Source organism: Microtus pennsylvanicus, chromosome 10 (assembly GCF_037038515.1).
Source record: "Microtus pennsylvanicus isolate mMicPen1 chromosome 10, mMicPen1.hap1, whole genome shotgun sequence".
NCBI lineage: Eukaryota > Metazoa > Chordata > Mammalia > Rodentia > Cricetidae > Microtus > Microtus pennsylvanicus.
The window spans coordinates 59,131,528-59,143,779 of record NC_134588.1 but is presented as its reverse complement, the minus strand read 5'-3'; positions in this window follow the sequence as shown (position 1 = coordinate 59,143,779).

The window sequence follows — 12,252 nt, the reverse complement described above, 5'->3', positions numbered from 1 at the left end:
ACCTGGTACTCGCCGCCTTTCATTAGGATGAATAATTGGAAGCAGATATTACTTACATATTGCCTGTTTTCTGCAATTTATTTCCATTGGCCAATACAATACAAAGGGAAATTCCCACCAACGTTTACTTACAATTGTTTTACTCATTTACGTGCGTGCGTGCGTGCGTGCGTGCGTGCGTGTGTGTGTGTGTGTGTGTGTGTGTGTGTGTGTGTGTGTAGGGGCTCGAGGGCCACAGCCTATGTGTGAGGTCAAAGAACAACTTGCAGGTCTCAGTCCTGCCCTTCTACCATGAACATGCCAGCGCGTGAACTCATGTGGTCAGGCTTGGTGGCCAGCACCTGCCCACTGAGCCGTCTCAGCGCCCTGTTTCTGGAGCTATTTTACTTACACGGTCACACAAACTTGGCCTCTGCTTGTTTCTCAGTTTTTGGAATTTTATGTAGCATTATTTGTTTGGGTTTGGGTGTAGCGGTTGTTTTGGGTTTTGTTTTCTAAGAACACCGCATGAAATCAATTCATAACAAAATTTTAAAGTGTGCGTTACCATGTGCATAACCGTGTGTAGCAGAGCTCTAGAGTGTTCATCTTGCTGGGCCGAAACTGCGATTACCAGCTCCCCATTTCTCCTGCATCCAGTCCCTACTAATGTTTTACTCTGTGAGTCTGATTATTTTAAATACCTCCTATGAATGGAGTTGTGGCATAGCTGTCTTTTTTATAATTGTGTCTTCATATCAAATAGTAGGTACCCAAGATTCAATTGTGCTGCCACACTTTATAGAATGTCCTGCCTAAGTAGGAGACTAAGTAGCATTTTGATATATATACTTATCTCGGTCACTTGTCAAACTCTTAGGCTAGGCACAACTTAACCATTATAACTATTGTACGTACTTGTTTTCAGGCGAGGCAACAACCTAACTATTGTCACTGTTGCAAGCAGTTACTTTTAAGCTAGGCCACATCCTAGCTATGCTAAGCAGTTACTTTTAGGTTCTTCTACAGCCTAACTATTGTAATTACTGCAGGTGGTTACTTTTAGGCTGGGCTACATCCTAACTATTGTAAGGAATGTTGTTTCTCTCTGAGCTCTCTATTGGATCAGTTCTTTGGGTTAAATGCCCAGAGAATCAGATTCTTTGACCATATGCTATTTCTACATTTAAGATTTTGTGGAATGTAGCTCCCCAAGTGGCTACATCATTTTTACATTCTCACTGAAAGATCGGAATTCCAGTTTCTCAACATCCTTACCAACAGACACTTGCTGCCGATCACTTGTGAGTTGGTCTAGCTACAGAGTCTCTAAGAAAGGCTGCTTGGTTACCTTAGACCTCCTTAGAAACGATTGCCCCTTTACAGTGCCTGCCTGGTACAGGAGAAAAACCAGCTTCTACGTTCATGAGCAGTTTAGTGCCCCTTACTGGCCATCTTCTCTACACATTGTCACTGTGTGGCTTGTTTCCATTTCAAACATCAACAACTCCACTATGCAGAAGTTGACCCTGACCAATCCGTAATAATATTCCATTTCCTTGTCAAATGTACTGTGATGTTAGCTGTCATTTAAAAGACTTACGTGGTATGCTACAGCAATATGGCACATGCACATGTAAACTAAACATATGATGTTTATACATAAGGTTACATGGTGTTATTTAGTGGCTCGTACTCAATATAAATACCTGGTAAAATCAAATACTTTAGAGGATTCTGTTTAATGTTCTTCCCTATATGACTGTATCAAATGGTAGATTCTAATATAGTTAAAAGTTATAGACTTGAGTTATATTGGGCCCTAGTAAAAATTTTGGTTTAAAATAAGTTGAGAGACATACCAGCACCACAGAAAGAGGTCGGGGCTGGGAGTTGTTTTTGTCTGGTGTTTTGTTTGGGTTTGCGTCATGGGCCTTATTGGCAGTCTGGTGATGTCTTTGAAGTCATTCTAAGAATAACATTTTTAAATGCCTACATACATATGTTTACACTTAACACGGCTTTATTGAAACACGGTTCTAGCCACAGACCCTTTGAAAACTGTGTACCTTTGATGCTTTCAGACATTTGTCTTGCTTAGGCTGCTTGCCAGAATCCCATGTGGCTTAGATACGGGAACCTTGGCTAGGAGCAGTGGGGAACAAGGAAGGGACAGACACACATACCAGGGGCAGGTTGTGTTCTCATACTTTTGAAGGCTAGACATCCATAATCAAGATGCTAGTCAATTTGGTTTCTGTGAGAACTCTCTCCCTTGCTTGTAGACTTACCTTCTCCCTGTGTCCTAGCCTTTCCCCAGGGAGTTCTCAAGATGAGAGGAAAACAGGAGTCTCTGGTGATTATTCTTGTAAGGACACTGTGCTGGTTGGCTTTTGTCAACTTACAACAAACCTAGATGTTTCTGGGAAGAGGAACCTCCATTGAGAAAAGGGCCCCATCAGATTGCCTGGACAAATTATAGGGCATTTTCTGATTAATGGTTGATGTGGGAGGGGGAGGTCTCAACCCACTGTTGAGTGGGCAGTGCCACTCCTGGGCAGGTGGTTCTGGGTGGTATAAGAAAGTAGACTGAACCAGGCATGAAGAGCAGACCAATAAGCAGCATTTCTCCGTGGCTTCTGCTCAGGGGTCTTTGTGCTCACAGATAAGCCCTAGCGGAACCTATCATGCTAAACACACAGGGTTGTGACTTCAAGGGAAGGAATGTGATACCTGTTATCCACCCAGAAGGCTGGGAGCTGACATGTTTACTAGCCTGGTGACCTGTTCTAGCCTGGTTCTACTGTGTGACTGGAGACTTTCCCAACACCAGACCCTTCTCAAGACCCTTATCATAAATTTGTTTTTCTCAGTCAATCTATAGGACTTGTCTTTATAGACTTTACAAAGCCTTTCAGTGTAGTCACACCTAATCTCTATTTAGTTTACTTTGTTCCTCAAAGAGATTTACGTACATTTTGTTATGAACGTGAGATTGAGTTAACTATCAGCAGAATAAGTTTTTACCAAATTATGCTGTGCCTAAATTATGCCTAAAATAAATTACTAGGGGGCTGGAGAGATGGCTCAGAGGTTAAGAGCATTGCCTGCTCTTCCAAAGGTCCTGAGTTCAATTCCCAGCAACCACATGGTGGCTCACAACCATCTGTGATGAGATCTAGCGCCCTCTTCTGGCCTGCAGGCATACATGCAGACAGAATACTGAGAATACTGTATACATAATAAATTAAAAATAAATAAATAAATAAATAAATAAATAAGGAGTCAGAGTCTCACGGTTTGAACCAATACCAGTTACTGAGCATGAAGAATTAACTTATTACCACCAGAAAATTTTTCACCCAACTGTACTTAAATATGCCTAAAATAAACTACATGGGGTCAGACTCTCAAGACTGCACTGTTATGCCCAAATCCGTGGGTCCTCACAAAAGCCAACAAAGGAGACCGAGTCCCATATGTAAAAGCAAAGAGCCTTTATTTTAATCAAGTTTGCAAACTCGGTCTCTCTGCATGTTCAATGTATTGGAATATCCGGAGAGCCCCAAGCTCAATTAGAATTGGCTTTTTATAGTAGTAAAGGTGGGGGTGAGGGGTCTCTGAGGTTCAAGACCCCAGATTGGCTGACATTTGTCTAGGGGTGTCCTGGTGAAATGCTGGCAGGTGTTTCTATCTACAGTGCTTGGAATGCCAGGCATTTCCTTGGAATGGTCTGCTCTTGGGTGGGGGTTGGGTAATCTAGGCCTGCCAGGCACTGTCTCGGGGTAAACTATTGAGACCCTAGACTCCATTTAAAATTATCCATGGCCAGAGTCCCAGGTGATAATGGTTGGAAGTAAAGAACTTCCTTTCTCCCCAGACTTAGGTTATCATGGCTGGCCCTCACAGCACTACCACCAACTGAACTGTGTTGAACCAAACTGCCCAAACTGCCTTCTTGCCTTCCTGAAGATCATCCCTCTGCAGGCCTAGAAAAGAGCATCCCCATCCCCACCACACCTAGCAAGTTCCTGCCTTGAGTTCCTGCCCCTACTTGCCTTCACAATGGACAATCACTGTGGATCTAAAGAAACCCTGTCCTCCCCAAATTGCTTTTGGTCATGGTGTTTTATCACGACAATGTAGAGAAACTGAGAGACACTAATTCCAGCGTATCCGAGACCCACTTTAAAGACCTCTGGTAACCTTAGCTACCTCCTGAGAGGCCCCATTTCCGAATATAGCCCTGCTGGGGATTAGAGCTCCAACATCTACATTTGGGGGACATGAATTGATTTTATAACAGAAATGATTGTAGTTTCGGTTTCTCAGACACTCTCAGAGACCAGTTTCTAGAACTGAGAAATGGAAGACACCAAGGGGTTTATACAAGGAAAGACTATACAACCCCAGCATTGAAAAGTAAGCCTATCTCCCAGATCTGTCCCGTGACTATTGTGGTCATGGTTAGCTTGAGCGAAGCACCTTTTTCTGGACCTGTGAGTCTTCAAAGGGAAAGACGTTTAGGCAGTCGAAGGCCAAGGCATGATTTCTGAACATCAAAATCATTAGAAGTCAGCAACCATGCCAGCCTCATGTATTCAGAAAGAATGCTAAGAGCACTACAAATGTTAGCTTTGTCTTTTCTACTTTCTTTCTTTCTTTCTTTCTTTTTTTTTTTTTTGGTTTTTCGAGATAGGGTTTCTCTGTGGTTTTGGAGCCTGTCCTGGAACTAGCTCTTGTAGACCAGGCTGGTCTCGAACTCACAGAGATCCGCCTGCCTCTGCCTCCCAAGTGCTGGGATTAAAGGCGTGCGCCACCACCGCCCGGCTCTACGTTCTTTAGGATATCACGAAATCTTTTCTTCCAGCTAATAGAAGGGAAGCGGAGATGCACTTGCATTTTCTCAGCTCACGGGGCAGAGTGTGGGCTGAGCTGGGAGACTAAGTAGCTTCTGAGGACACAGACTAGTTAACTGCTGTGGCTGGGGCTAGACATCCCCACGGGGCCACATGTTGGAGGTGTGGTCCTCAGCTTCATGCTAGTGAGAGACGGTGGGGCCTCTTACACAGGGGTCCCTGTGAGAAGTAGTTAGGTCACTGAGTGTGTGCCCTTCTAGGAGACCCAAGCCCTTCTTCATTCTCAGTTCTTCTCTCCTGTGAACCGTGTGCCACCCTTCCTGCCAGCCCAAAGGTAGTGGACAATTGAGTACAGACCCATGTCTCCAAAGTTGTGAGCCAGAATCATATGGTATCTTTTAAGTTTGCGTTGTTTGGTGCACTAACAGAAAACCAACACCCCCAACTGTAAGCACAGCCTTAGGTCTCTCTAGACTGTTTCTCTGAAGTCAATCTCAGAAGCGCCTTTCTGTCCCCCTTTTCATGATGGGACCCTGGCAGCCAACATCTCCTTAGTCATACTGAAAGACCTGGATAAATCCAGACCCCTCTAGGAAAAAAAATAGAGCCAAAAATCTAAGCAGGGAGGGAAGAATCAGAAACCTAGGATTAGCTGGTTCAGTGCCTCTGATTCAGGAACTAGCTGAAGATAAAGTTAGATTGTAATCTTGAGAATAATCTTGAGAAACAGGGAGCTGCCCCCTTGTGATTATCACTGGTATTTTCAGAATTTTCTATGACGCCCTCCCTACCCTCTTCGGATTACTGGGCTATGGTTTCTTCCCTTAAAAACCCCTGCTCTCAATAAGCACACACTAATCATACCTGAGAAATATCTACATAGTACCTGTAGATTAGTGTTTGAGCAAACGTCTAGCACCAAAGCCTACCCAACATGTATAACAAGCATTACAGCTGCTAAAACAGAATCAGTTTCTTTTTTTTTTCCTTTTCTTATCTCTTGATTTCTCTCAGGAGCAGATTCTTTAAAATAAATATTATGATAGATAGATAGGAAGGAGGGAAGAAAAGACAAGGAAGCCAGCCTGAACTATGTGAGACCTTGTCTCAAAAAAAGCAATAAAAATAAATAAACTTTCTAAAAACAGTCAAAAAAAAAAACCCCTTCTCTCAGTTACTCGGGGTCGAACTTCTCCCCTGCGTGGGTTATGAGTCTTGGCCCCAGTGCACTAGTTCCTGTCCTGTCAAATAAACCTCATGTGATTGCAGCAAGAACGGTCTCTCGTGAGTTACTGAGGGGGTCGTGTTATCCCGAGACTTGAGTGAGAGTCTCCCCACAGCCGGGGTCTTTCACTACATGGTAGTAAAACAGCACCATCTGCAGTGAAGCTGAGCAGATGGCTTTAAACTCCAGGTAAAGTTGTCTGTGGACGTGATCATAGAAGATATGTATGAGGGCGGGGCGGTGGTGGCGCACGCCTTTAATCCCAGCACTTGGGAGGCAGAGGCGGGCGGATCTCTGTGAGTTCAAGACCAGCCTGGTCTACAAGAGCTAGTTCCAGGACAGGCTCCAAAATCACAGAGAAACCCTGTCTCGAAAAACCAAAAAAAAAAAAAAAAAAAAAAAAAAAAAAAAAAAAAAAAACAAACAAACAAAAAAAGTATGTATGAGGCCTTAAAAAAACTATTCCAAGCGTGGGTATTAAACTGTACCTATTGGAAAAGAGTCCTTTCCCACCTCTGCAGCCTCTGCAGTGAGCTAAAACTGAGATCTGGCGAAGGCTGGAAACACTGTAGTCATTGCTCACCGTGTGGGTGAGAACTACAAGGTGCTCAAACATACTCCGTGTGGTGATGGTGCCAGTCACCGGAAGATGTCTGGCATTCCGACAGGGAGACGTCCCAAGCTTTCAAATTGCCACAGGGATTGCTCGTGATGTGGGGAGACTGGCTGGAAGCAGAATGTGCTTCTGAAATCACCTTCCAGAGAAGAAAAGGCCCTAGTCGGCCTAGAAAGACGAACTGCTGTCTGGTGTGCCCAGGAAAATCTGACCTGGGGGAAGGAACATAGTAAATGAGTTTTACAAGATTTGATCAAGGCTCATTGGTCAAAATCAGGGAGGCGGTTTGCTGCCTGGAGTTGTACAGACAGCACTACCATCTGCCTGCTACTGAGTTCGCCATGTCCTTGGGAACACGCGCTCCCCCAGATAAGAAAGACACTCTTACATTTCTGATTGGCTTCTTGCCTGTTTCCTTTTTAAAAGTTGGATTGTTTCCGTAAAGATGTCTTCTTGCTGTCTGTTACCTTTCTTTTGTTACTGTGTCCACTTTATTTTGTAGAGTACTGGAATGTAGCAAGGGAAAAGAGCACAGTGTTAAAAGGCAAACTGTAGGGATATTTTGACTGAGGTCGACTTCGATTTTTCCTGTGTTTACTGTTTCTTAATCACTCCGCCTCAGTTTCCACAACTGCAATGTGGAAATCATAGATTTGCCTACCTGAGTTGTTGTGAGAAATTATTCTGATGGATAGATAAGCATTCCTGAAAGCTCTTGGCACTATATCAGGCACAAAATGAGAGCTTGTGGGAGCAGCGAGATAGCTCAGCTGGGAAAGGTGCTTGCCACTAGACCTTTGGACATGGGTTCGATTCCTGAATCCCGTGTGATGGAAGGAGAAAATAGACTCCCACAAGCCGTTCTTTGACCTTCACACAAACACAAGGGCACACGTGCATCCACCCAGATACATATTAAGGCACACATAAAAAAAATAAAATGAAATAAAAAAAAATGCAATCATTATATAATCCCCTACTCTTTTATCCTAATAGCTCCACTAAAGATTTTCTGCGATGTTTTATGTGGTTTATTATATTGTCTGCCAAAAAGAAAACCCTGTCCTGAAGTGGGAGTTCTGGGCTTAACAGCCATTTCCCAGAAGGAAGGGCAGGGACTCGGACCTTATTTCCTGGTCCACGATTCGGAGCTGAATGAAGGAACTGGAGACTCCAGGTGCGCAGCTCTGAAACGACTAGCTGATGTTTCCGCGGAAGCCACCAGGGGGCGCCGCTTCCTCACCTTTGCTCCGGGATGCTCTGTTCCTGGAGAGCCGACCTTACCTCCAGTCAACTCTGCACCCAGGGTGGCCCCAGTGGCTATCAGGCATCTCGGGTGAAACTCTAGGAGGCCCTGACCTTTGGACTAACACACCAGGCAATCCAAAGATGAACCTTTGTCAGTCTCTCCAAAAATAACTTTTCTGGACTTTAACTCAAAACTGAATTCTACAGGAAGAAGTTGAATAATTATTCGAAATTGGAAACAACCTGGAAGAGGCTTTGGTCAGCTGAGTGAGGAAGATGGGGCTGACGGAAGAGATCTTACCTATGTTGCCCCACCTGGTGGTGGGAAATAGCAGAGGCCTTTGTGAGGGCGCTTTCTCATCAGGCCCTATGAATAGCGGTAACGCATACTGAGTGTCTACCTAAAGTCGGGGCCACTGCACCACTTCCACTAACCCGCTGTGCCTCAGTGGGGTTTGAACTTCTGTTATCCTCATGCCGTAGATGCCCAAGATTACACAATGGGTGACAGGGGTAAACTGGGGAAACTGAGTCTGAATGGCATCAGAGTCCATCGACTGACAATTTTAACCAAGTCAACAGTGGTTCATATCTGCCAAGCACTACACCGAATACGTCTTCCTTCAGATTCCACGATTCCCATAGGAACCAAAACTGGGAATGAAATCCATTAAATAAGGTAGAGTCATATTCATATATAATTTGTACATATCCACCAAATAAACTTTAAATCTGGATTCCTTATAAGATGTAATATAATGGAAATACTATGTAAATAATTTTCTTACTATATTGTGTAAGGGATAAAAATAAGAAAACGTCTCTACTTGTTCAGTGAAGGTTTTCTTTTTTTAAAAAAAATATTTATTTATTTATTATGTATACAATATTCTGTCTGTGTGTATGTCTGCACGCCAGAAGAGGGCACCAGACCTCTTTACAGATGGTTGTGAGCCACCATGTGGATGCCGGGAATTGAACTCAGGACCTTTGGAAGAGCAGGCAATGCTCTTAACCACTGAGCCATCTCTCCAGCCCCCCAGTGAAGGTTTTCTTAATGCCTGTGTGTGTATGTGTGTGTGCGCGTGTGTGTATGTGTATGCGTGTATGTGTGTGTGGTGGTGGTAGTGGCAGCGGTGTTGGTTTGAATAAGAATGACCCCCATAGGCTCCTGTGTTTGAATGCTTAGCCGTTAGGGAACGGCATTACTTGGAAGGGACTAGATGTGGCCTTGTTGAAGTAGATGTGATCTTGTTGGAGGAAGTGTGTCCCTGGGAGTGGACTCCCTTTCTAGTTTGGTGACTTACACACATAGCTATAAAGGCAAACACACATGTAATTTTAAACCTAGGTACTGCATGTAAGACTGAACAAGTTTGCCTTCTGAATCTGCCTCATTTCTCTGTCCACAATGACTTCCAGTTCCACCTGTCTTCCCGAAAATGTCATGATTTCATTTTCTTTACAGTGCATAAACATCCCATTGTGTTCATGCACCGCATTTTCGTTATTCAAGCATCTGTTGACGGATGTCAAAGCAGGTTCAATTTCCCAACTATTGTGAAGCTCTCGGTGCACAAGTGTCTCTGTGACGTATTGACCTGGCACCCTTCTGGCACGTGCCCCAGAGTCCTACAGCTGTGTCATGTGGCAGATGCTTCCAGTTTTCTTGAGGAATCACTACAATTTCCATGACAGCTGCAATAGTTTGATTCCCATCCACGGTGACTAAGGGTTCCTGTCCCTCTTCATCCTCACCAGCACTTGGAGTCAGCTGACTTGGCTTGGTTTGGTGGGGTCTGTATGATTTATGGTAGCCTTTCTGACGGGCCGAGATGGAATCTCACCACAGTTTTCGTTGTGCTTCCCTGATAACAAAGGATATTGAACAATTTATAAAGTACATGATTCGCCATTTATATTTCTCCTTTCCAGGACTGCCTGTAAGCATTACAGCTCGGGTGAAAGGTGTCCTGGAAGCCAGAAGCCAAGGAATACCACAAAGTCACACCACACAACAAACCTCACACAAGAGATATATAGGGAGAAAAAAAATCAGGAGAGTGGCTGCCTCTACTTGGGCAAGAAACATCAGCAAACTAAACAGGATACAGGGCTTATATACAGCTTCTTAGGAAGAGGGTGGAGCTTTTCAGGGTGGAGATTGTTGGGTTTCATGTCCAGAGATTGGGTTTTTATTCTGTAGGGTAAGGCAGGGTCCAGCAGTGAGGGAAGTTAGAGCATGCTGTGTGTGGAACCTGGCAGTTAGAGGTCCTGGGGGAGGGGCCCGGCCTTGCCTGTGACTAGAGGGGCTTATACTGTCTATTCAGATTATTAATCCATTTAATACCTGGTTGACTCGGAGGGGGTTGGTTTTAGTTTTTACAATTCCTTATCTAGGCAACACTAATCCACTTTGGATGTGTGGTTGGTGAAGACCCCGACAGGAAACGTTTAGACCCCATGACACTACTGCAGGCTCTCTAGACTCCGGTGCTTGTTTTCCCGATTGTGCCTTTTAATTTCATGTCTTGCTGTTTGACAGTTCTTGGGTTTGAAGTCCTCACCTATGCCTACATCTGGAGCTGTTTCTTTGTGTTTTCCTCTGGCCTTCAAAGTTCCAGGTCTTATATTAAGGGTTTTGATCCATTTTGTGTTGATTTTTTTTTAAGACTGGGATGGGTCTTTCACTTTTTATGGAAATCCACAAGTTTTTTTTTGCATCATTTATTCAATAGATTGTCTTTTCTCAAATATGTTTTAATGTTTTTTGTCAAAAAATAAGTTGCTCAGGGCTGAAGAGTTGACTCAGTGGTTAAGACTAGTCAGAGACCTGGGTCTGATTTCCACACTCGTATGGTGGCTCACAACTGTCTATAACTCCCCTTCTAGGACATCCTATGCCTTCTTCTCGCCTCCAGGACCCCAAACACGCACATGATGCATGGATATGTGTAGGCAAACACACACATACAAATAATTTTAAAAATAGGTTGTTAAAACTCTGTAGCCTCATTTCTGAGTCCTCTGATCTATCTATTGCTATGCATGTTTTTGTACCAGTACCATGATGGCTTTGTCACTATGACGTTGTAATATAATTTGAGATCAGATGCTAAGGAATGTCTTGGCTGCTTAGGGAACTTAGAATATTAGGATTGTCCTCTCTAATTCTGTGAAGAATGTAAATGAGACTTTGGTGGTGATTATAGTAAATGTGTAAACCACTTTTGAGACCATTTTCATGATATTACTTCTACCTACCACTGAGCACGGAATAGGTTTGTTTCTAGTGGCTTCTTCAGCTTCATTTTCAAGCATCTTGAAGTTTTCATTGTACAGATTTTTCGCCTGCTTGGGTAACTTTATTCCTAGGAATTTTATTTTTTTTAAAGCTATTGTGAATGGAATTCCTTTTTTTTCTGTTTTCTTTCTCACATGGTCATTATTGGTGAGCAGAAAAGCTATTAATTTTGTGTGTGCTGCTTTTATATTCTGCTACTTAGTTGAAAGTGTTTGTAGACCTAAGAGTTTCTAACTGAATCTTTAGACGAATTTCCCTCGTTAATCTACATACAAAAATTCTCAATAAAATTCCGGCAAATCAAATTCAAGAACACATTAAGATCATACACAGGTGTCAGTGATGAACCTACTTCTATTGGTTTGCTAAATGAAAACAATATTAAATTTCCCCTTAAGTTTATATTTCTAAAGCAATAGCTCAGAGAAGCTCTTGGATCTCACCAGAGAAGTATCTCTGTGCAGTAGATCAACAGAGAAACCCATGACTGGTCAAAGAGCAGAGAATAAGTTTCTGAAGTGTGCTCAGCTACATCCATGTTTTATACCTCACCACCTCGTGCCCAGACTCAAGGACCATCATAAAAGCAGGGTAAAATCTTGTAAGAGTGAGAGGTCAGGGGGACCGGCGCAAATGATGCCATCTGGATATGACAGGATCATGGCACTCATGAACTCAACAGCAGCTGTGATGGCCCATACAAGACCAAGCCAATTCACATCCTAGCAAGCAATGAAGAGGAACCCATGAGCCTCCATCCCTTGCTGAGGACCTGTTGACAGTTGGTTTCGGAGGAAGAGGAGTCAGTTCTCTTTAAGGACAGGGTCTCCAATAGGTCAACCACATTCTGATGGCTTGTCCCACACCTGTTAGTATATAGGCAACACAAGTCATGTTGATGGACGCTGTAAAGTAGTCCCACACTAGCTCAGAATTGAGTATAATAAAGGGTTCTTTATTTAGGGGTAGACTCACAATTCACAGTCCTCTGCACAAACAGGGAACATGAACCAAATCCAGC